At 43.9% G+C, this 26201-nt stretch overlaps 1 protein-coding gene across 7 annotated transcripts in view; it reads left to right on the top strand.

The window, feature by feature from the left end:
- DAB2IP (DAB2 interacting protein) overlaps window positions 1-26201 on the top strand; it is a 407650-nt gene that overhangs the window by 88023 nt on the left and 293426 nt on the right. Inside the window, exon 1 of one of the 7 annotated variants that reach the window (XM_054007203.1) lies at window positions 3398-3673. The exons of the other annotated variants lie outside the window; for them this stretch is intronic. The gene's annotated coding sequence lies outside the window, so the exon portion shown is untranslated. Of the gene's footprint in view, window positions 1-3397; window positions 3674-26201 lie in introns of those variants that run through there. 7 annotated transcript variants of the gene reach the window in all.

Genomic DNA, 26201 nt, shown 5'->3' with positions numbered 1-26201 from the left:
AACGGTTATGAGAAGGTGAATAACCAGGTTTTTTTTAGGTCTGACCACATTGGTCAGCTGCCCTGGAATGCCACTACTTGCATTCTTCCTCCTAAGCATCTACTGTGCCTCCATGGCTTTTCTATTTAAACACGTTGAGCTTTCCATTAATTCCTAGAAGAGTTTGTGTGATGTAGAAAGAACTCTGAGTTTCTCTGATTGAATCTTCTTCCCTGGAATTTATAGCAGGCTAGAGATGGGTCTAGCTGTCACTCTGTTCAGAGAGAGCACCTTATGGTATTAAAACTAAATTATATCAAGGTACCTCTGTTATTAGCAAAATGATTTCATATGATTACTAGGTATGGCCATGAATCCTCCCTACCAAACCAACTTCGGCTGACTTACTCAAGACAAATAGCTGTACAGGAATTGTGGGTTCATCTAATCACTTCTTTATGGAAAGTGAGTATAGTAATTATGTTAATGTCTCCCAAGAAATCACCTCTTGTGATCTTGGACCGAAGTGACCTGAACTTGGAACATGCATTGTGAACATTCCCTGTCTGAAGCACCAAAGCTTCGAGGAGCTGATTTTGTTGTTTGGCTTTTTACCAAGGACTTGCCACATTCTTCGTTTAGTGTGGTGATGAAGTGTGCAACATAATCACAATCTCCTTGCTTTCATTATGAAACTTTACTTGGATTGTCTTAATGAAAGCTACAGGAAATTACAAATGCTTGAAGCACGTGGCCTTGCATAGTGACTCAGAGAGTAATTTCAAGCAGCTTGATATTTTGCTACATAATAAAAAACGCTTTCATGAGGGTATGATTCTCTGTCAAATTCTCTCCCAGCTGATGGGCTTTTGCATAAAGTGGTGTCTGATTAGAGCTCTGCTTCTAGGGTTTGTTTTTCTGAAATAACTAAGGGTCTGATCCTGCAAGCTGATCCACATGAGACCCTTTTGCCTGTTAAATTCATGGGTGCTCTGGATGGGTATGTGGGTCTGCGCGCTTTGCATCAACTTGCCGGATTGGGACCTACGCAGTGATGACACAACATTTCCTCTCTTCCTGGGGCCTGATTGTGCAAGCCTTCATGCACAGCTCTCTAGCTGGAACTTCCACAGGCAGGGAGTACCCATGTCATTTGTTTTAAATGAACGTTGATATTCTCCCATAATTATCTCACTCCAGGAGCTGGGGCTGTGTTGTGTTAAACTTCTGCTCCACTCAAACATCTCTAGAGAAAGCACATAGGTCTGGTACTGGAGAACCTTCTCTATATGAAAGATACATCCGTTCCTGTGTATACAGGTCCAGAGAAAGTGCCTTATCCCATGTCTCTGGCCAGGGCCGGCTCTAGGTTTTTTTGGCTGCTCTTTTAGGACTCACTAGTGGGGTGAATGTAGCAGCTGCTGTGAATACAAATGGTCGGAAATTCCTTCCAAAATGAAGTTTTACCAAAAAAAGAAAATGTTCAAGCAATGTCAGTTTTCCTCCAGCTACGATTCTATTTTCTGTGTACTGCCCCTTTAGATGCCTGCCCTGGGGCTTTGGGGCAGTTCTAGACAGCAGTTGCAGAAGAAGTCATGCACACACTGTGTTGTTTCTCATGAAGGCTTGTATTTATTTGGTGTTGTTTTTTTCCTTAACCCAGAGAGAGTGCACACTATGTGGTGGTTAGGTGGTAAAAGGCTCCTTTGCATGGTTACAACCCAAACAGCAACTCCATGCCTCTAAATCTAGATTTGGCAGTTTACAAACATAGAAGTATTTGGGTGTTTTGGAGAAAGGAGACCAGGGAGTTAATGCTGTTGTCTTCTTATTTCCAGAGAGGAAAAAATAGGTGAGTGACCTAAAATAAACAAACAAAAAAGCACACAATATTTTTCTGGCCATGCAACTGGTCCTGTATTTTACAAAAGTGCTATTCCAGCATTACTCATGGCGGAAAGAGAATCCCTAAAGATTTTGCATGGTTCTTGTGTCAGAAAGGAATGCACAGGATCAATTTACAGCTATAGCCAGGGATCTGAAAATGTCCAGGGAGATCCTGGGAGGGAGCATGCTTCCCACCCCAAACAACTTTACTGATTTTTAACTAATTCCACTCATTGCACTGCAGAAATAGAATTTCTGCAGGGACCTTATACACCATGTTATTTCCTTGTAACCTCTTCTGCCATGAGAATCTAGAGAATTTCAATAATGTTTTGGAGGGTCGTGAGGGCGTTATTGTCTGCAAGGGTGAAACCTGCCTGTAGAGTGGAAGTCTGTTTCCATGAGTAACTTTGCTTTGTTTAGTAGGTCATCCTTTACTACTCAGCTGCAGCTGTCAGCACGAGGAATTTAGTTTCACAGCTGTATCCCAAACTGATCATTGGGTGAGGGAGGGTCTGCGTTGGTTTACAAATTATCCCTGCAGCAGAGAATATTCTTGAGTGTATTTGTCCTGCTGTTGGGTAGCAGCATGACCAGTTGTGTTCTGCCCTAGTCTGTGCTGCACACGCAAGAGATTTTTTTTTGTGAAGATCATTCCTAAAGTAACAGAAACTCCTTAAGGAGTTTCAGCTGAATGTTTGTAGTGAGAGCAAGGCTTTGTTAATTCATTAGCTCATCTGTTCTTTTATTTATTAGTATTGCATTTTATAATATCCACAGTCAATCTTAAACAAGATTGAAGGAAGCATTGATCTGCCCAGGAGAGATTGTTTTGCAAATAATATTGCTGCTTTGCAATAATGGAGAGAAAGTTAGGCCTCAATCCTGCTAACATTTATACTTGTGCCTAATTGTAAATACATGAGTAATCTCACTGAGTTCAAGGGAAGCACTTGTGTGTGCAGTTGAGCTCTTGTGTAAGTGTTTGCAGGATTGGGGCTCTTAAGCAGCCTCTTTTACCACTTAATTTAAGTATGTGACTTCCCAGGCTTTTTGGAAACAGTTCTTGAATGCATTGGGTGGAACAAAATGCCCAGGTTATGCACTTACTTTGACTTTACTAACTCAAGAATCAGCTGAGAAACTGCAGCAAAAGGCTAGGGAAATGTGGTGGCTGTTTGGGATTTATGAAAATAAAACAGGTGCGTTTGTTATCTTGAAGTTAGCACAGAACCCCCCCAGCATTGTTGAACTGGCAGCTTGTGCCTCTAAACTGGGGGGGGGGGAGAGAGGAGGGAGGGGTGCTTTTACTTTGCATGCTTATTCATTTTCTACAGTCATTCATCTGCTCTAGCTATTGAAAACTGTATCAGAGACAGGGTCTGGGAAGTGCTTGGCTTTTGAGTGCTGCTCTCTGATTGGTCCAGGGAGTGCTGCTGTTAGAGTATAATGTGTGAATACCATCTGCTGTGAGGAGTTGAGAGGCTCAGTGAATTTTGCTTGGAGAGGCACCTTTAGCCAGGAATACAAACAAGGGGGAACAAGCTTTTCTTTCTTGTCTCTGATCCAGTCTCTCAGTTGGGGCTGGATTTTTCTTTTCCTCTCACTGCAAAACTTTTCTGCTTAGCTGGAAGAGTGAGGAGCTTGCACCTCTTGTTCTCTGCCTGGGATTCTTGCTGGTTTACAGAGTGCATGGTATACAAGGCTGCATGTCTTTAAAACTTGTTGATTTTGGCTCCAGCCCTCAACATGAAATGGCTGAGTTACTACGGGATATTAATTCCAAACATCTGACGTGCTTTTAAAGGTAAGTGATCGGGGACCTCAGTATTTTAATACTAGCCCCTCTTCCCCCCCCCCCCCCCAATGCATCAGGTTTTGTCTGTTTGGGAAGACAAGCCCTCATATGTAAATGAACAGTTGCCTGCGGCAATGGCTGAGTTGATCAAACAGTGTGTTTTGCTTCAGAACTTGTGTAATCGGCTCTGTGAAATGAGCAGGACTGGAGTGATAGCGAGCTTTGTTTTGCAGTTTTGCTCTCTTGCACAGAAATATTGTACTGAAGGTCTTAAAGAAAAAAGTTTCACTAGTGAAACAATAGTGATTGCTGATCACCATGTATATTCAGTGTCAATGCAAAGAAAACTGTCTCAAGACTTTTGTTTTTGTTTAACAAAAAATGTTGTGTAATGATATTTTCAAATGAAACACACCAATAGGCACTAAAAAGGCTGGATTTTCAATAGTCCACATTTGAAATCGAACCGAATCAACTTTACCCTGACTTGGAGAGGGTGGAATCTGATTTTTTTGTTTGTTTGTTTGTTTGCCTTTAAAATGCTGAATAACGATGACCTGCTAGTGTGGACTGATGATAATCGCTAAGGATCAAACTGCAGCCATCTCGCTTTGCCTGAAACCACAGGCTTGACCCTAACCTCGGAGTGGAGGTGATGGCAGGCCACCAGTGCACTAAGCATGTTGCTTCAGCTCTGCATAGTGCTGCTGGATAAATTTTTTTTTCACTTTAATTAGTGATCTTTCTTTATGAAGGTAGAGTTCAACCAATCACTTGTGTCAGAGCAAGGCAAGGTCAGCTAAGGGAGTGTTTGAAATATTGACCCTTCATAAAATCTCTGCTTTCCTTCCGTAACCTAGATTATGCAGTGTTGCTGTCATTGGTCTCTAGTAAAGGCTTTAAATGGCAACCTGCAGAACACGGATAGCATGTACTTCTAATACATCAGGTTTGCTGCAGGCTTTAGTGTAACTTTTCTTTTGACAAATAGCCATTTTCTAACTACTCTTCCTTGACGCTATGTTACACTTTGCACTGTGTTTTAAGCTGAGTTTGTCTGAGTAACATTCATCCATCACTATATATTTTAAGAGAAACTCTAAAATAAATATAAAGCTTATAAGATGAAGGAACAAGGGTTTATATATTTAAGACTTGCTCCAACCTATGCTTTTCAGAGAGTCCCGTTTGTAATAAACAAGAAAGGGGAAATCCCTTACAGCCAAGCTCCCGCCTTGGACCCAAGTCTTTTGAACGCCCATCGTTTTTTAATGCAGCCTGAGACCCACTGCAGTTTCAATCTTGACACTTTTTTTTAAACTTTTTTTTTTTAAGTGTAAATTTAATTCTTTGAGTGGCTCTGACCGTTACCCATAAGTGGAAATATGCAGAGGTGCTCTGGTCAGCACATTATCCCAAGGGTACATCTGCAGGTGAACCTCAAAGAACTCTGGTTACAAGTGAGTGACTTTTGTATTTTGAAACAAACTATTGTTTCAAATTGGAACTTACAATTTTGAAACTGTCAAAACACAGTGTGACAACAATTTTGAAGTTTATAAAAACAAATTTTTTTTGACTGCCAGGATTTGATGAAACTTACTTTTTCCCGTGAACAGTTTCTGTTTAGATGAATCTGCATTTTCTGATTTGAAAAGAATGTTTCATCAGAAAATCTTCAGCCAGTTCTAACATTCTCAGCCAATCAAACACAGCTGATGACAATATTATTTTCACTTGCTATTTACCACGTGCATATATTGTTCCTCCTCCCCAGCACACACAATAGAAATTTTGCCTTCATGGCCGTGGTACTCCGTCATGGTTTAACTCCGCTCTGCCTCATTGCATAGGGTAGACTAGAGCCTCTCATTCTGGGAATCGAGATTCACACCCTGTTTAGAAGAGTGTGCCCAGCTTTTCCACCTCCCCTCCAAAAAATTTCTGCCATAATACCCCAACATTCACTGTTGGTGGAAAATCCCCTTTTTCCTCGGTGGGTGAGGAAACAAAACGCTTTTTATTGCATTTTCTGCTTCTGAGGTGGCCCTGTATGGCCAATCCCTGAGACCCCCAACACACTATGTGACTAGATTCCTCCCCCCGGCGTGCAGTCTGGGACTGTAGCGGGCCTGCTGTGCACCCCTGACTCTCTCTCCCCCCCCCCCCCCCCGCTTGCCTATTCAAAAAAAAAAAAACCAACAAGCTACTCCCAAGCCGATTAAACCATAAACAGGCCCAACCTTTTTTATTTTTGCTTTTTTTCCCATGGGTTTGGCATGTCTGGTGTTAGGGCTGTGCTAGGGAGCTGAGGTCCAGAGGCCCAGCTTTTTAGAGGTGTTGTTTAGGTATTGCTGTATTTGGTGTTGCAGTGCCTTAGTCTCCTTTTCAAAAGTGATTTAGGCACTCAGGAGCCTTTCAACTGTCAATGGGATTTTGGTTCCTAAACCAGTTACACTGCTGCGTTCAGCATTGCAGTGCCTAAATACCTTTAAACAGTGGATTTGAGAGAATAGGGTATGTCTACACTGTACAGTGAGGCTGGGCTCTGAACCCAAGCCCTACCCGCAGATCAGTCTGATCAGCACTGAGGACCTGGATCCTAGGACCCCGCTACATGGGGTGGGTCAGAGCTCGACTCCCGCTGTGACATGGGTCCAAGCCCTGTCATTTTGCAGTGTGGATGCAGCTGAAGCTGCAGGTCTGTGTAGTGCAGTATGGATGAGTTAGCGCAGCCGAGATCCCAATCCAGCTACTATAAGCCCAGGTTTATAGTGCAGTGTGAATGCTTAAGCACAGGCTTGGAAACACCGACAAGCCCAGGTGCCACAGAGCTGAGTCCACAACGGGGTGTAGTCACACCTTAGGTGACTTCCGCAAGATCCCACTTGGAGCGTGTGCCATGCAGGGACTTGAACTTACGTCTCCTGAGTCCTAGGCTAATGCCCTAACCACTGTGCCATCCTTCTCCGTTTGGCGTCATTGCTGCCCTATCCCCTCTCCTTCTAATTTCCCCTAACGAAATCTTCCTTCTGGGAGCAAACAAGCCATTTATCTCCGTGAAATGCCTGTAAAAATGGTCAATCTCAGAGTCGGGTTTTTTTTGGCAGACTGACACTCTTGCCTGGCTGGAGACAAAATTTTGTTAATTTCACCGCAGGAAGCCATGTTGTCTGGTTAAAATGACAAGCTTGCACATGCTCACCAAAATGGATGTTTATCAGAGCTGTCTATTCTCAAAGCGAAGCTCAATGACTGTCCTACGTACCCACCCCTCCATCACTGTTCTGGCCTGATTAGTTACCATATGCTCCCGGTGAGCGTGCTGTCACTTAAACCACAAAGAACCTGGGTCCCTCAATGCAATGTTTGGGGCCAGGAGCCTGGCTCAGTACATTGCACTGATTTGCTGCTTAGGTTTCGATATTTGTAGCCCCAAGCCAGAGTGTTTGTACATTTGCCTTGACATTACCACTATCTCTATAGATCTATCACTGTTATTTATATCTGGCTTTCTCTATAATCCTTTATTTTGTTGCCAGAAGCTAAGAATTTAATAGCTGCTATTTTTGTGGGACTCTCAAAAATGTGTTTATGCTTTTGGGACTTCCTCTGCTCAATCTGTATCTGTATGCAACAGGACAGATGCTGTTCCTCATCCTGTAATGTGCAGCACCTGTGCTCCTACTCCAACAATGAAGTTAACAAAAGACGGCCATGTTGCCTCTATTGAAACTCCGAGGTGGGTGCAGAACTCCAGTGTTTTTCAAAGCAGGAAAAACACAAAATAGTTGGAAGAGAGATGTTGAGAAACAGGGGACTCTAGTGGTAAGTGCAATGAACTGGGACTCAGAAGAGTCCTGGGTTCTATTGACATCTGACTTGAACGAGTCACTTCCCCCTTCTGTGCCCCTGTTTTCCCTTGCAGCCATTGTCTTATCTATTTAAATAGTATCTCTCTGAAGAGCCTACAGTGTATAACTGTGGCTTTCACTGCCGGGAGCACAATGGGGCCTGAATCTTAGTTGGCACCTCTGGACACTATCAGAAGACCATAACAATAAGGATTTATTTATGTTGCTTACAGCCTTCTGAAAGGGTCCCTCCAAACAATAGTGGCTTGATGTATGTATGTTTGTTTTTTTTAAGATAAATTATGAAAAGATACCTTTTGTAGCTCTGAGCTGTAAAACAGTAATAGTAAAACAACTTTAATTTAAAGTTGGGCTTTTTTTAGTAAGGTGGGAATAACTTTGATTAAACTCCCCAGAGTAACTTGTTTAGCAGGCTGCATTAAAATCAAACTTGATCCAAACTTGAGAGCTTTTGTCTGTTTTCGGAAGGGCTTTTTGGTACATAATGCGTTGTAGGGTAGTCTGAGAGCTAGATGGGATTGGTATTGGTTCCAAGACACTGACTGTGTTTGCACTCTGCCTTCTGTTCCTCTCTGGATGCCCTTTGTGATTGGCACTGTCAGAAATGGAAGGCATCTAACTAAGCTCTAAAGGCTGTGTCTGGGTGTTGTGCCAAGAGCAACAATGGAAGATTAACCAGCAAACCATGTTAGTGACCCTCTCGGACATGAACTGGAGACTTACACATACTTTATGGGGTAGAATGAATTTAGGCTCCAGAGTGCTTGTTTCTGGGCCTCTCTTAACCAAGACTATCGGATGGGAGCTGATGCAGACAAGGGTAATTCCATTAAGGCCGTGGGCTGAACCTGAAGTACAGTGCAGAATGGAAAGCCACTAAATTGCAAAGTGCTTCTCTGAGGAACGGATTCTTAAACTTCTTAAGTAAGACCAGTTTGCTCAGGGAAACTGTACTGTGTGCATCAGGGCCATCTTTAAGTGGAAGATGTGTGGAGTAGAGTGCAAAGCGTACAAAAACGAGGGCGTTTCAAGGGTTTCTTATTCAAACCCTTTCCAACGTGCTTAGCTCTCCGATTGCCATCTGCACAGCTGCAAAACATGGACTGTTCATGAAAAGAGGCTTCCCTGTCTTTAAATTACACAATTTATACTTCCTATAACACAGAATTTAAAACAAAAATGCCCTTCCCTGCAAACAAGGTGCATTATGTAATTTCAGTCTTAGTTCAGGTAGATACATGACCAAAGTTGAAATGGTTCTATGACAGTATGTAGGAGCTGAGCTTATGGAATTAGGTCAAACAACTTGCAGCTGGGCTGCTACAGAGGGCATGTAGAGGCGAAGTACCTGAAGAGGGTGCCCTTAGAAATACCCCAATGTCTCAGTGGAGAGGGAGGACATGAGTGTGGGCTAGTATTTTTCTTGAATTGAAATATGCAGTGTGGCTGCTGCCTGTGTCTGTACCTTATGGATTTCACAGAGTAGAATTCTCCTGATAGTATTAATTGGGGGAAAATGGTGGTGATTACTGGATTCAAAATGAAATGGACTGGTGGTGGTGATGGTGCATGACTTGTGGTTTAATTGTGTGGGTGGGGAGGGGAAATGCAGGGAACTGAGGAGGCAAGAAATTTGCTTTTAAAGAAAAGCCCCTCCTAGGAAAGATCCTTATCTTGGCTAGTATAGTTTCCTCAATTGCTTGTATAATTTGGCAGGGTAATTTTATCAAGCAGACGGTTTTATCTCTAAAAGCAAAGGATTGAGAAAAATATCTGACAGGTGTCAGAAGACTTAAGTCAATTTCCCTCTGAGATTGCTGAGCAAAGCTATAATGATGGAAGTTCTGGGTAAGTGGTTGTCTAAACAGTCTGACCTGCAGAGCTCTGCTGGCTCTGAAAAGAGACTCTACTTGGTGAGAGAAAAGGCCCCCAGGGAGAGAGGGCAGGTTCACAGCTTCATGAGCTGAAGAGCTCCATCTCAACTGTGGTGAGCGAGGCCCTCTAAATTCTCAAGCCTTCAGGTGGACATCATGAGCCGGAAGAGCCAGTAGAATTCAGACCACTCTAACTACAGGAAGCAGTTAGCTTGTGATGGTCATGAGCTTATTGCCAATGGGCTTTTCCTAAATTGTGGGAATATGAGAGAATCTTCACATACAACTGTGATAGCAAAACTGGGAAAGGGACGCGAGCAGGGAATGGAGGGAGCATGTGGAGCAAGCCCCCAAAGAGCTTATTTAAATATTTTAGTTTTGGTCAAGGCGAGTGTAAATCTTGATGAGCCTCAGTGCTAGTAAATCATTATATTAAGATTGGATTTGAAGCCCCAGGCTCCTTGTTTGTAGGTGGGATTTACTCTTTGGTCATTTTGCAGCCACAAAAACCAATGTTGAGTAGTTGTCTCTACCTACTGTGCCACCTGCTTTGTGCCTATGATCAGGAAGTCAGAGGTGCAGCAGAAGTGTGGATGCAAATGGTCAATGAGGGCTTCACCCCCTTTAAAAATGTTCCCCCTTTATTTTGAATTTTGGGAAGTTATATGGGGAGTTGGGATGGATAAAGAAGGTGCAGGGGTGTAGTGTGTGAGTGCAGCCTCACCAAGAACCATGAATAGTTAAGGCACATTAATAAGGCTTTTCCTTAGTGACAGATGTGGATAAGCCCCCAAAAGCTGCATAGCAGCTCTGTTATCCAAACTCTTAGAGCTTGCAGAATAATGTTGATCTCTTGAGTTGTCCTCTCTTTCTGGAGGTCCTCTGGCATTTCTGCTTGATACCTGGCTGGATCCCGGAAGAATAGAAGCGTGAGAGAATTAAACTGGAAAAAGTTAATTTTTTTCAAAATTTCAGATTGTTTTGGTCAAAATTTCAATCCAGGTTTTCATCTCAACTGAACCAGCTTGCAGCTTCCTCATTTTCATATCACCCCTGAGATTACTCACTCACATGGGTTTGTGGTTGCAAACACAGTTTCTGGGCCTAATTGTGATCTTGCTCACTGGTTTTATATAGACATAACTCTACTGACTTTAGTGGGATTCTGCTCATTTTTACACTAGTGTAAATGAGAGAATTGGAGACGCAGTGTTGTTTATCTTGGTGCTGTTCCATCTGCCCGGCAACTGCTCGAAGGTGTTAACCTCAAATATAACAAAAACAATAAGAAGTCAAAGCATGGAACTTTAATGATTAGAGCCACCTCTTTGGATTCCACACCTCAACACTCTGCACAGCTGTCAGTAGCTTCTTTGGAGAGGTGTGTGACTTCAGCTCCTCTCTCTGATACGGCTAGGTTACTGCCATGGGCAACAATCCAGCTGAAGAACGCTTCTTGCGAGAGTTTGTGTTAATTCCTGTCTCAGCAGTCACTACTTTATACTGGGTGGCCAGTCCTGCAGCTGTTTTGTACCAGGTCATACAGGTGTCGTCATTCTGAAGGGACATTATTGCCATGTTGACTGTCCCTTGCATTGTGTTATAAACATGAGCGCTGTCTGGAAAAACAGAACCAGTCAGACTCATGCAGACCTCTCTGAAATGCACTATTAGCTTGATGAGATCTTCAGATACAATTCTAATCTTGTGACTTCTTCAAGCCCTGGGGCACTTTGTCTGTCTGCACGAAGCTTAACATTCCAGCACCTCTCCATAAAGATGGCACTGCTTAATTAGAATCCCATTTTACAAACGGGAAGCCATGCCCCTTTTCTTTCCCGTATTGTGCTGAGACGGGACTGTGCTTTTCTCACTGAGGAGTGGGGCACATGGAGGACTGCAGAGTTGTGCTTTCTCCTGTTTGCTATGAAATGTGTGTGTGTGTGTGGGGGGGGGGGTCCTTGTTTCCTTCCTAAGCAATCCAAAGAGTTAGAATACTTTTCTCTTTCCTCTAGTTTCTTCCTATTGCTGTGTTGTTAGCTGAGACAAAGGTCTCCTTGGGTCTAATTTTAAAGCCCGACCCAGCACAGCTAGCCCAAACTTGACCAAGAGTGTCGAGTCCTTTTCAGACCCAACCTGATCCGGATTCAACACTTTCCTCTGCACCTCTAGCCGTGCCACCACTGGTGGGGGCTTTCTGTGTCTTGTGCATCCATCTCCAGCGGTCTCCTGCTTGTGGGGGCCAGCATATCGGCAGCTCTGTGTCCTGCTCATGCTGTTCACCCCCCACTTTGTTGCACTGTGCATGCCGTGGAGTGAGACGTGCTGCAACTTGTCAGCAAACTTACTCTGCAGTGCACATGCTACAGTGAGGTGGCAGCAGCTGGCAGGAGTGGGGCATGCAGCTGCTGTGCCAACCCCGTGGGCAGGAGGAGGTCATCAGGGACAACCAAATCTGAGCCAGAGAGGATCAGGTTGTTTTCTGACCTGACTCAAACGCAACACTTGTAGTCGGTCCCGATCGCATTGCAAGGCTGTAAGCTGAGATGGTTTCTTACTTTAAGGTCCTCTAAGGCCTTTAGCTGAAAGGCGCTATCCCTGTAAAGTATAGTTGTTTGCTCAAAAGTACAGCAAGAGATTTTATTTTATGCAATTAATGCTGAAGATTTTCAGTGTACCCTAGGAGAGTTGTACAACATTATAAATTATGCAAATCCTTGAGACTGTCTAAGGTATAAATGTTGTTGAAAATGTTGACACTTTGTCAGTAAATCATTTCTATTCAGTCCTGGTATTTCAGTATCGTGTTCCTTGCAAATGGGTAGCATCAGGAAATGTCCTTAAATATTTAAAGCTACTTACATATGTACATATTTTGGTATAGGATGGAGATGAAATATAAATCAAAAACCAACACACAAACATATTCCCAGTTGGACAATAATTAGCTTCTTTCCACTGTACAGAACTTGCATCCAAGCAGAAATAACATAGGGACCATTTGAAAATACTGTAATATTTGAGGGTTAAAAGCCCATCTCCTGATGCTGTGGTATATTCATTCTGCTTGATGTTCTGTCATGGCAGAGTACTTCTCTCCATACTGAATTCTTTAATAGTTACAATTATGTCCCTTATTGTCAGGCCGTAAAAATGGATTAACTGATAAGTGGTCACCTTTTTTTAACCAAAAAAAGTTGTTATCCATTGTCAGTTTCTTAACCTCTCCCTTGTTCAAGGAGCACTGAAAAGTGTCTAACTCTTTATTCAACCATTTCTTCTTTTTATTACCTGTAAATCCCCATGGGGATACTATCTGTCTCTGTGAATTGTTGAATGTATTTATTCTGAGCCCTCCCTACCATCTTTCTTGCTAGGTGTATGGTCTTAATAATTCACTGCTTCAAGACTGCTCTTGGGGGAGGATTTAAATCCCATTTTAGTATCTAAAATTTTGTTTTGGATTTTTTTTCACTTCCATTTGGACATGAGAGAATCTCAGATTGTTCAGTAGTTTGCTTTTCTCCTTTTCAAAGAGACTTTCAGTCTAGCTGATGTTTATTCTAGATTAAATTAAACTGTAAAAAAAAAATAAATAAATAAAACAAATCTCCATGTGAGCAGAATGTCTCACCTCATGATCTTCTGTCTTGCCTCCTTTCACAACTTTACCTTCCAACCGACAGACTTCTTACATTTTAAGAGGTGGTGTGCCGGAAACAGAAACATGGCTACCTGCCCCCTGTAGTTTGGGTAAACATCCCAGCTTCTCTATTCAAGATTTACAGAAGAATCTGAACAGGCACAAAAATAATCTGACCCCTTCCTCTCTCCTCCTCTCCCCCCAAGGACACAGAAGAATGGAACAGGGGTATAAATAGGAGTAATAGGGTGACATTAAGAATAAAGAAGAAAATGAGACTAAGTATCAGGTAATATCCCTGCCATGGAGCAAGTGTTCTTAGAGAGTCTAAGGGCTTGTCTTTACTACCTGCCTGGATCAGCAGGTAGAAATCGATCTCTCGGGGGTTGAATTATGGCGTCTCATCGGGCCGCGACAATCGATCCCCGAATCGACATGCGTACTCCACCAGCGCAGGTAGGAGTAAGCGCCGTCGACGGGGGAGCCGCGGCGGTCGATTTGCCGCCATCCTCACAGTGAGGTAAGTCGGCTCGGATACGTCTAATTTGCGTATCTTAAATCTATTTCCTCCTCTCCTCCCCCCCCCCCCCCCCCTTGTAGACCTAGCCCAATAGTCTCCTGTGGTAAGTGGTGGAGATTTATCTCCAAGGCCAGACAAAGCACTAGAGGAAATATTGCTGAGAATAATCCTGCACTGGCACAGGGTTGGACTAGGTGATCTATTAGGGCTTTTTCATCCTTAGTTTCTGTGGCCCTAAGGGTTTCAAGAGACGCCTGCAGTATATAATAAGGGGGACTCGGGAAACTAAAGCCGTGTAGAAGATACTGAAAGCACTTATCTGAGGTGAAAAAGGGAACACATAGGGAATTCTGACTTATCATGAGCATGGACTATGCCAACAAACCGCTCATTCATGAAGGAGCAATGTTAGAAGTTAGATAGGGCGAGGTAATAGTCTAGAGGTGTAATAAATCATGGAGAATTGCACAAAACACATGTTGAGAATTTGATATAAGTAGGGTGACCAGATAGCAAGGGTGAAAAATCGGGACAGGGAGTGGGGGGTAATAGGTCTCAAATATTGGGACTGTCTCTATAAAATTGGGACATTTGGTTGCCCTAGATATAAGCATAGTCATGGAGTGTATAAAGAGCAGGTGCTGACAGAAGTGAGGGCAGCTCCAAGTGAGTTGCCACCAATGAATACTGAATGTCAATAGTTTTAGAATTCCGGTATCTGTACAAGATTTAGTGTTCTCTACACCTCTTGATCTTGTGAACCTGGACTGAAACCTGCTCTCATCAGACTGTGTTTGAGCTTATCAGTACCTGGTCATGGTTGGGTACCACCAGCCCAGCTTTTCCTGAGGTGTTCCAGCAGCTTATCCATTTCTGCTCGTGTCTGGAACCAGAAACTGTAGGGGGAGGGGGGTTAAAATAAAATTAAAACACACAACTATTACAGACAATTAATCATCTATTTTTTTAAAAAACTCTAACTCCTATCTCCACCACACACCCCCAAAAAAGTGGGGGAGAAAAATAGTTATGTTTTGGGCAACTGATTGGATTTGACCTCAGTTTATGTGGAATGCTTTGCTCATCTCTAGGTGCTAGAAGTGGAGAGGACTTGGTGTCCCCCTCAGGGCGAAATTATAAAATGAACCACTTCCAAAGTCCTTTGGAGGAGGAAAACCCTAAGACTCCCTATTTGACCCCACTGTCTGACATCAGTGAGGTGGCAGGGTAGAGGATATTAGTCACCCCCTTTCTCCTCCAGTTCCCATAAACTTTCCAGCTGGTTTTGTCTCCAACCAGCTCAACAAACCCACCTTTCAGTAAAGTTCTTCTAAAAGTGTGTTTGCTGTTTGCAGCACAGATGTTTTCAGATCCAAGATGTGCTTTAAAATCTTTAGGAGGCTGCCAAAAATTGCTGTTCCCCTGTGGCTGAACTAAGCTTGTTTTTACATGTTAGTGGAGTGACGCATCAATGCACGTGCACACACCTCTCCCCACTCCCTTTTGAGCCCAATTTTGCAAATGAATGATTTACAGATTTTTTTTTCATTGGCTTAATTTGAAGGGCTGGAGCTGAGTGATGAGTCGAATTCCTAGTTAACTCCTGATAATCCAGGGTCATTCTTTTGCTCTTGCCCTTCTTTGTCCTTGTGGGGGAACTTGTAGAAACTTTAAAGAAGCAACAGCCATTAATTAAAAACAATTATTTATCATCTTGGTTGTCAACTGTTTGAAGCCCAAATGTTGGGGACATCAATATTAGAGCAATGTAATGAGGGTATTCTGCCAGCGTTGTTGAATCAAGATTATGAGAGTCATTTGAGGGCTCAATATGACTCTAGGGCTTTAATTTGAGACAGGCAGAGTAATAAAAGGGGTGCAGGGAAATGTATATCTCAAATAATGGATCCAAAGGTAGAGTGAAGCTGAGCTACAAATAAATATTCTGGGCACAAAAGGACACCAATAGTTAGTCTGTTTGTCGGCAGTTTCTAAACCGTTCATAATCGTTGGGCTTTCAGTGTAATTGGCTTTTGCCTGTTGGCAACCAGGCACAAGCCCTGCCAAAGCCCAGTGTTAGATGTGTGCTGTGGCTCTGGAAAACACACATGGCTTGAGTCTTGCAACTGCTTTGGCTGTCCAGGAGAGAGGCTGCGGGGTGTTCTCGTGGGGAACAGTGTTTGCGATTAACATTCTGAATGAAGTCCTTAGATTAGTGGGGTAACTTTGGTGTCTTATTTCCGTTTAGACTGTAAGCTCTTTGGGGCAGGCTCTGTCTCTTCCTTTGTGTTTTGTTCAGTGCCCATCACAGTGGGACACAAATTCTGATGAGGGCCTTTGATTGCTACTACAATACAAAGAATGTTGGTGACTTCAATGTGCGCTGAGGTTGGTCAGCACCCTTCTGGAACAGGCTCTTGCTTTTGTTTTTAAGCCAGTCAGAATGCAGCAAGTCAGTAGCGGTGCAAAGCACATCTTGTGCCTCCTTGCTGCCAACGTGCATCAGACCCAATGATTATATCCACATTGATCACTGCATCTAATAGAAATGAAGTCCCTAGGATGAGTCGTCACAGGATCAACATCGTCTGCCTTTTGTTCTTTGTTTCCCATAAATGCCTTGACACTGATCTAGCACCAGGAGACCATTATCATGCTACAAAGGGCTGTTCCATTGGCACTGCTCATAAATATAACATCATCCTGACTGTCTGAAAATGTTACAGACATGTCAATAAAGCCAGAGCGATCGCGATGCGGCTTTAGCTTTGGGACCAAGATCAAAATTAGAAAGTGGGCTGGTGGAAAGCTTAGTCATGAGAGAGAAACAGAAAACTCTGTTAGCTCAGGCTTTTAAAATTGCCGCAAAACCTCTATACGGAAGAGTATCATCAAGCACACACTAAAACCCAGGTGTTGTAGGTTTTTTATTTCCCCTCCTATATCGTCTCCACCCCAATTTTTATTCTTATAATCCGACCAAACAGGAATGAAATTCTTTGAGCACATCCATCTTTTGCATGTCGGACTGAACTCTTTGTTGTTGATCTGTGTTTTTCATAGACCTCCTTTAAGGTTTAGTAGCCTTGTTGCATTTGTGAAATATTACAAACCTAATGTTCTACCCTCAAATACAAATACTGCATTTCTAATGCACACAAATGACTAGAAAATTGCTGAAACTGGAAGGAAGATTCCTTCACATCAGTGTCTCCAGCAAGATGCTTCAATGGGAGAGTTGTCTAGCATCTAATTGCTGGGGAAAAATAAGGGTTTATATCATTACAAAAAATACACTGGTTTTTGTTCGGACTGCAACTCTTCTGGGGTCCCCCAGTTTTGATCCTTTAATTTTTTTCTAAAGCAGTCTTGGTTTGGGCCAAATAAACAACAGGTGGGTGGGATTTTCAAATGCCAGTTAGAGCTTCCTTCCATGACACTTTAGGGATCTTGTTCTGCTGTATATAGAATGAACCTCAGCACTACAATGCCTTGGGAATGGAGATTTTGTTTGTAACTTTGAAATGTTCATAACTGAACAAAACATTATGGTTGTTCGTTCAAACGTTTACAACTGAACATTGACTGAATACAGCTTTGAAACTTTACTATGCAGAAGAAAAATGCTGCTTTTAACCATCTTAATTTAAATGAAACAAGTACAGAAACACTTTCCTTACCTTGTCAAATCTTTTTTAACTTTCCCTTTATTTGTTTAGTAGTTTACCCTTAATACGGTACTGTATTTGTGTTTGTGTGTGTCTGCTGTTGCCTGATCGTGTACTTCCAGTTCCAAAGGAGGGGTGTGGTTGACCAATCAGTTTGTAACTCTGGTGTTCATAACTCTGAGGTTCTACTGTAACAATATGGGGAGAGGGAGTTAAGATGCAGGAGCCTGAATGTGTAACCAGCTATGAGGATCTAGGACTGTGTATGGAGATGCAGTGCTATTCTGCTGACTCTTCGAGGTACCCACACCAGATCAGTCTCATTAGCTCCATTCAAGAACTGAGGTGAGAGAGCTTTCTGGAAGGAGAGGAGGAAGCCCAGTCAACTCAAGTTGGGGAAGGGGTAAGATATGAAAGGTATAGACTGTCCTGTCCTGTCTTAGGGCTTTATTAGCTCAGGTGAGGGGGGGGAAAAAGGCAAATCTCAAGAAGAGGGGATAAGTTTGAACAATATGACTCTTGTGTGCACCGTGATAGAAATGGGATCGGGACACCACCCCTTTACAGGTGGCAGTAACGTTTCAGCTACTGGGCTTGGGCTAGTTCTGGTTGAGGAGTTTAGTGGACTCAGCCAAGGCTGCTGATTGGCTTTCTCTCCTAGTATTCAGTATGAGTGGTAGGCTTGCTGCTCAAGAGAAGCAGTATTCCAACTAAGATGGATTGGTCCAGCCACACTGGAGAAACTTGATTTGTACCTGGCTCTAGCTAGTGCTGTCAGTCAGTCTGCCTCATTTTCATGATCAGTAAAATTCACACCTTCAAATTTAAATCTCCATTTGTCAGTGATGCAGACTTGTACGTGGCAGATTTATTTCATTCCCCAGATTTATTCCTTTAATGGTGTCAGATAACCAGTCTGCTCTAGTGTTTTGAGGTGATGAATCTTTTTATTTTAATTCCTTTAGCAGGAAACTGGCTTTAAACATCCTTGCTATCAATCCAGCCCAGTGCCCAGCAAATTTATTCCTTTAACGTATTTATTTTTATGTCAAGTGGGCTTCACCGCTTGGTGTTCAAATCAAGATTTGCTCAGAATTTATTCTGTGCTAACTGTGATCTGTGAAGTGTGATGACAAGAGTGTGTTTTGCAAACCAGCCTGTCCAGCGTGGGCTTGGAAACCTTAAAGTAATTGCTGTTCAGGATCATAAGCCATATGATGCATTTGATAACAGCTATCAAGTTTTATAGCCATCACTATAATCCCCTTGTTCTTGTCAGGCATCTGCATTGCCTGCTTGTGTTCTGTGCAAACGGCAGAGAAAACAAGTGCCTAGTTAATGCTGGAGAGCCCATCAGCCCTGTTGATGTAGTTCTGGGTGTTTAAATGTCTCTGCTGTTTAGTGACCAGTGCAAACAATTTTGTGAAAGCCATAGAGAAAAGGCCCATAAAGCGGTTTCGCGGTGGCATAAAGCAGGATGCTAATGCTCAGGACTGTGTCAGAACTAGCAATGACCGAACTTCAAAACATTCAGAGAATCCATCAAAGATCTGGGTGCTCACTCCAGCGACTCTCACCGGGAGAGACTTGCCACTCAAGTAGATGTGTGCTTGCTAGCTTTGATAGCTGTGTAACCACAGGGGGATGGGTTAGCTGCCTGAGCACAATCCATCCAAGACCTTCGTTCTATGCCCAAGTGGCGAGTCCATCCTGCTGGCCCTGCCACTGTGGCTATGCTGCTGTTTTGTAGTGCTCTTGCTTGAGCAAAGTTGGAATGTGTACGTCTGCCCGAGCGGAAGATTCCCCGCCCCCCCCTCCATCTCCAGTGGAGACGTACCCATAGTGTAATGATCTGAATACGGGCCTTGGAGTCGGGAACTCCTGAATTATAACAATGGCTCCCTCTGTGGCTTTGGACAAGTCAGTTACCCTTCCCTGCCTCTGGTTCCCCATCTGTAAGGTGACAAAAAGGTATCTCATTTGGATGTTGGTTTGTAGTGTGTTGAGTCCCCCAGGTGCTATAGAAAAGCACAAGATCATTAGAAGTGATGTTTATGGTTCTTCCTTGCCTGCGCCCCGCGGAGGAACACGGGGGGATTTTCCATAGCACTCAGCTTTGCTCCTATTGAAGTCATCTCCCTCACTTGTCTAGTACAAGTGGAGTTTTACCATTGACTGCATTTGAGAGCAGAGTTAAGCCAGTGCTGAGCGCTTTGGAAAATCCCACCCAAAATACCTGAAATGAAACTTAAATCTGTCGTCTTAGCTTAGCCTTTTCCTTTTAAAAGCAAGCTGTTTTTATTCTAACTTAAAAAAAAAATCCAAGTTGTTGCCAGGGGACCAGGCTGTTAAGTCTGGTTGGCAGCCCAGGCAGGCTCCCTACCTGGCTCAGCGCAGCTCCCAGGAAGCAGCTGGCATGTCCCTCCAGCTCCTAGATGTAGGGGCAGCCACAGGAGCTCCCCACGCTGCCCTCACCCCAAGCCTCAGCTCCTCAGCTCTCATTGGCCGGGAACCCCTCCCACACTCCGAGCCCCCTCCGGCACCTCAAACCTCTCATCCCCAGAGCCACACCCCGAGCCTGGACCCTCCTCCTTTCCCACACCCCAGCCCAGAGCCCCCTCTCGCACCTCCAGATGCAGCCCTCCCATGCCCCGATACCTTGCCCCAGCCCTGATCCCCCTCCCATCCTCTGAACCCCTTGGTTCTATCCTGGAGCACCCTCCTACACCCCAAATCCCTCAGCCCCACCCCGGAGCCCTCACCTCCTCCCACACCCCAACGCCCTGCTCCAGCCTGGTGAAAATGAGTGAGTGAGGTTGTGGGAGAGCGATCAATGAAGGGAGGTGGGATGGAGTGAGCAAGGGCTGGGCCTTGGGGAAGGGGTAAGGGCGGGGCCTCCGGGAAGGGTCGGGGCAAGGGGTGGGACAAGGGTGTTCAGTTTTCTGCGATTAGAAAGGTGGCAGCCCTAGTTGCGGCAGTATAGTTGACAAAGGTTCTGATCTTGCAAGCTGATCCACTGACTCTTCTTTAAGACTCTGGGTGGGCAGGCAGGATCGTGGCTTAAGGTTGTGCCTGTACATCGCAGACTGTGTAGTTACTGTCTGACCCCTTCGGTGCTATCCCGGACTCGCCTTGGAGAATCAGAGGCCGCCAGAATAAAAATAATATTTTAAACCATTTGTAGCTTCTGCTACTGTCACTGTAGGTTATTAAGAGAATTTAAAAGTGTAACTTACTTTTCATTAGTTTGACTGTCTCCTTTTTGGGCTGTACGCCATTTGCACAATGAATCTACACCGTTCAGTTTTCCTTTCTCGCTCTCATAAAAGTGTGGTGATTGGGTTTTTTTGTTTGGGTTCACGCCACTATGAGGAAGGGTTTAAATTCTCCTTTAGAAGCTGTTGATTCCTTTTCCATGTAAGGAAAATGTAAGGAAAAGATTAGTTTGTCCTGGGCTTCGTAAAAATTGTGTAGCGCTTCAACATTGGGCTGAGGCACTGAGTGATGTTCTGTTAAGGATAAATTGGCAGCCTTAAGGCTGAATTTCCTTGCTTTTGCTAGCTCAGTTCTAGTCCAATGTAATGGTAATAAAGGGCTGTGGATATGTATCTTTGTACACATCATCTTCACCATTTAGTTAGGCATTTTCCAGACTACGTGACAGTCTTCTATAACAGTGTAGCCAACTTTATTCTTTCCTATTCTCCATCAGTACTGACTTTTCCCTCATTTGTATAGTACAAATCGGTTCTGTCTCTTCAGGGGCCCATACTATCTTTGGGAAGACAATGTGTATTTCTTAGGGAATCCATTTAGAATTACATGATAAATCCCACTTCATCTCCTGGATATCCAGCCTAATTAGTATAATTTGCATCTCCTTGTAAAAGACCGTGATTGCACTGGGTGGTTATAACAGTCTGTTGGTCTTAGTTCTATGAATGTTGTGCTGATTCTAACCTCCCTGGAACAATTTATGTAATTTGATCAAGTGCTTTCCTAACCCGCTCTAACATAAAGTCCACATACTGTATAGACTCGAGCCCACCTCCTTCCTGTGTTTGGTTTCATTAACAAAGAAGTTTAATAATCCCAGGATATAAAGTTCAACTAAAGCCTGGTCTCCAGGCTTGGCTGCTCCTAGAGGACTACTCAGCCCAAATTCTAGATTCTCCCTTTCTAAAGGGCCACTATCTTCTGTCTTGTAAGCAGGTGGCATAATGAATCACCTACCCCAGAGAATCAGTAAAATCAGCTTAACCCTATCTCAGCAGACTTAACATTTGCTTACAGGGTGGGTTGTTTCAGGCAAACACGGATACGTAGATATAGGCCCTTCTGATCATGGATGTCTTTAACAATGATAAAACACTGTACTTGACTAGCTGTCTTCAGCCCTAGATCTCAAGGCACTTTAGAAACGGAGGTAAGAACTATTTCCCCCCCTTTTACAAAAGGAGCAAATGAAGCCCAGCAAGATTAATGGACTTGCCCATGGTCATGCAGTGAATCTGTGACAGAGTCAAGAATACAGCCAAGGTCTCCAGACTCCTAGCCCTGCTCAGTCCCTTCATGAGGTCCACAGCTGCCCCCTTCTAATGCTCCCACTGGTCAGGGCAGAAAAAACACCCTGCTGGGAGTGTTCTGTTTTCAGCATGCAGCTTGCTTGGCTGCTGAATGGTTCTCTCGCTTTCCTAATTTATCCCTTCTCCCGTGCTTTCTTTTTAAGTTCAATCAGTGCTGCTGAAAGGGCTGGACTGATGCCTGGAAGTTTTAAATCCCTGGTTCACAAACTGGTGGACAGCACAGGCACTGGTGTCTGTTTTCCCTGCAAGAGACTGTTCCTGGCTCACGCCCGTTCCCTCCCATCCAGACTTCCCCACAGGGAGGGAAATGCAGCTGGCGTCGCGTTAGGACCCAGCTTCCTGCTGCTTTGGGTGTAGTTTAGGGCCGCACTGCAGAATGCGTGGAATTACCCCCTTTCTCTTGGTGAGACGGGTGCTTATCACAGGATGGGGGAGAGGTCTGCCACGATCGAAGATTGCCTAGATTCTGGTGTCCTCTGGTATGCAGTTTGAAGGGAATCTCCAGGGAAGTCCCTAGGCAGGGCTGGCTTTAAGCCGATTCACCCGATTCCCTGGAATCGGGCCCCGCGCCTAAGAGGGCCCCACTCCGGGGGTCTTCGGCAGCATTTCGGCGGTGGGGGGTCCTTCGGTGCTGTGGAAGACCCGGAGCGGACCTCCCGCCGCGAAGTGCTGCTGAAGCCCCGGACTGCCGCCAGTTATTGGAATCGGGCCCCACGAGTCATAAAGCTGGCCCGGGCCCTAGGGTAAGACCTATCAGCACTGAATTCCAGCATGGAGGCTGCAGGGACTGTTACAAGTTCTAAAAGTGAAAGGGTGAGAGTCAGGGAGGGAGATATGGGACCTTTAATTAGTAGGGAAGGCACTTGGAGAACTTTTCCTCCTTTGCTCTTGCTGATTCCAGGCTATCATTAGACTTGTCAGGTTCTTCCTGGCCTGACCAGAAGCAGTGAATACTGGAAACTGCTCACAGATTACAGTCCAGCTCTGTAGACTCAAGAGGTTTGGATCAATATCCAGACATTTGGGTAGCTTTGCTGAACCTCCAAACTTGAGTGATTCTCCTGTCACAAATCCAGGGAAGTGACCTTAATTCTTCAGATGGAAATATATATATTTTAGCAACATTGTTGTTGCAGCCTACAGATCCTGGACAAACACTTCATACCAGCAGTGGCCCCAGCATGCCGATCAGAGCTGGCACAGTTCACCTCCTCCAAGAGCACTGCTGGCTATTTCTTTGAAGTCATATTATTGGGGGGGGGGGGGGGGAGGGAGGAAGAGTCTAGATAATAACCGCAGTGTGAACCAGTTGGGCATGTTTTCAAGGCTTCCTGTATTTTGGGTAATTAATGCCATGTTTTATTAGTAATGAAAGCAGAGGCTCTTTTCCACACACCCCTCCCTCACCCCCCCCCCCCCCCCCCCCAAATGCTGGAGTAGTAAAGTGTGACTCAGCAGACCGTTAAATCCTGGCATAACATTACTTTTGCAATTTATCACCTGTCGGTATTGCTTATTCAATGTATAAAACAAGTTTATTGGTATTCAGCCAATGACATTCTAAAGCCCTGTATTAGTTGCCTCTTGAAGATATGTAGCTTCAGACAATTAATTGTTTTTGCAAACAGCCAGCTGGAAAGCTCTGCTGTCGCATCTCTTCTTTGATGCGATCTGAATATATGAAGTCCCCTTTCTGCTGGTCTGAACTGCATTAAGTGATTTTAATGAAGAAACGTGTGTGTGTGTGTGTGTGTGTTACAGCCTGTCGATCCACTAACCAAAGGCTTTTATCGCCTTCCAACAAACTTGTAATTACCCAGCTACTGCACTTCTTGAATGCAGGGTTTAACCATTGTACAGGTGGGCTGTTTATCCACGTGACAGTTAATCTCATGTCCTTAGTCAAAGAGACCGAATGCTAACACAAGATTAAACCTGATTTGGAAGAAAATGACTTTGCTTTTGATCTTTGTGCAATTTATCTGACTGCCATTCAAATCCTAGTCTTAGAGGGTCTTTGTTAAGTTAGTTTAGGCACAAATTCAGATTTTGTTAGATGATGATGGTTGTTTACTTTACAATAGCGATAACTCTGTGATAGGGTCTGTCCAAACATAAAGGAAGATGCAGTGTCTGCTCTGAAGAGTTTATAGTCTTAAGTGAGGAGATCAAGTGGCCTTCTCCTCTGAGAAGGGGCTGCAGGATCAAAGTCTTCATTGGGCCAAATCCTGAAATACTGATTCAAACAAAAGTCGAAGAAGAATTATGTGAATTGGACTATTATGAATAGAAGTATTTTGATTGATACAAAATCAAAAATCAGTCGCTGAAGTTTTTCTGTTAGACAGCCCCTTCTTCCCCTGGGGTTTCTCTTATTTATTGAGTTTTGTAGTTCAGGCCTTATTGTGTATTTTGCTTCTTTTTTAAATAGATGCTTTGACCTGTATTAATAGTGGCAAGTGACCATCTTGTGCCATATGTTGATGTTAACTGCACTTTTCCTTTATTTGGCAATTCTTTCTGTTGGTTTATAGTTGAAATAGGCACTTATCTTCTTGCTCTGGACTGAGGTCAGTAATAGCAGTAGATTATATTCTGTTTAGCAGATAGAATCAGTGGTTCTCAAACTTTTTTGTATTGGTGACCCCTTTCACACAGCAAACCTGAGGGTGACCCCTCCCCTTCCCCCCCCCCCAAAGACATTTTAAAAATATTTAACACTATCATAAATGCTGGAGGAGAAGCAGGATTTGGGTGGAGGCTGACAGTTCGCAACCCCCACGTAATAACCTCATGAACCCCAGTTTGATAACCCCTGAGATAGGAGTGACTTTTACAGTAGCTTATTGCCAATGAAAAGTTACCCTTTTTTGTTCTGTTTTCAATTTGGTAATGGAGTGTTTGGAAACCAAATGACAAGAGCCCTGTGCAGGAGAACCATGAAGTTCGGTAAATATCCCCTGCTTTTGTAGGAAACAAGTTTGCTCCACTTCGCTTTACATCTGAGTCCCAAACTGAATTGACTCCCTTCATTTAAAGTCAGTGAGTTGGACTGCTTGTGCCCACTTTCCATTCAAGCCCTTGTTTCCTACCCAAATAGCATACAGATCCTGAACTGAGGAACTCTTGCCCAGGGGAGAGCAAGATTTTCATATCCGCCACTGGTTCCTACAGTAGTGAATGTTCTGAGCTGCATCTTGCATCTAATTAGCGTCCTCTGTATACTATGAGGGTAGAAACAATGATGCATAGCCAGGACTGGAGGTGGAGCATAGAATACCACCTATGTATCTGACTGCCGAGATTGAAGCTGACACACTCAAACACCAGCAGTGGTGTGATACTGAGCCTTAGCGCTCATGAAAAGGCCCCCATGATTTTTATTCTTGAGGAGCTGGTAGGTGAGGAGACTGGAGTACATGGATTCCATGTGCAATACTTATGACATTTGTCTTCTCATTTGGTACATCATGGTAGTCAGAATCTTACATTTCTATTGCACTTTTATTCCAAAGCACTTAACAAACTACATCCAAATCGCTCACCCGCTGCTGAAATGTGCAGTTGTTTGCATGAGCAGCAGCAGCACAGCTTAGGAAAGAAAGTTAAAATGAACAACGCATCCAACTGAAACTGCAGAAAGACTTAGGGAGGCTGAATATAATTTTTGGGTCTGGATTTTGGCCGGGGTGTTGGTGTTAAACGTCCGATTCTTATACACAGTGCTATGGGATCAGGTGTACACAAGCTTTTTCTTTTGTCTTTCTTAAAAGAGCTTAAGATCTCAGATCATGAATGGTATCTATGCACAGATTTAAATGTGACAAGTGACAACAGGGTAAAAACCAAACCCTGTGTATATAATTTCTTCCTTAATTTACCTGCCGGGAGCTGCACTCCAGATGCCGTGTATTCCCTGACCCAGCTTCCCAAACAGAGCCTTTTCCAGCACTCTGTGTGGGTTGTGGTTTTCCATCTGGTAATCTGCTTACTCGGGTTCCTGTCAGAGTGAACCTTGAAGCTGTGCACAACTTGTCGGCTTTGATTCCCAGGGTTCTGCCGGACACTTACATCATATTCAGTTTGCATCAGTTTCTGGCTGCAGCAGCCGAAACTGCTGCTTATGCATTTTTGCTTGAGAATGGACTTGACAAAGTTGGCTCTTTACGTCTAGAGAGTATCATTCAGAGTGAGCGCCGTCTTGGGAACATGCGTATTTTAAAATGGATTATTTACTGAGCCTGTCCTCTCTATATTTTGAGTTTTCCCAAAATACCAGTGCCTGTTGAGATTCATTACAGGTGGCTGCCTGCCTATAGACCTCAGAGCCTGCCTTCCTCCTGCACTGCCTGGTGAGGACCCTAGCCATGC

The sequence above is a fragment of the Malaclemys terrapin genome, chromosome 17, assembly GCF_027887155.1.
Source record: "Malaclemys terrapin pileata isolate rMalTer1 chromosome 17, rMalTer1.hap1, whole genome shotgun sequence".
NCBI lineage: Eukaryota > Metazoa > Chordata > Testudines > Emydidae > Malaclemys > Malaclemys terrapin.
The sequence above is the reverse complement of the archived record's forward strand: the minus strand, read 5'-3'. Positions and strand labels throughout refer to the sequence as shown.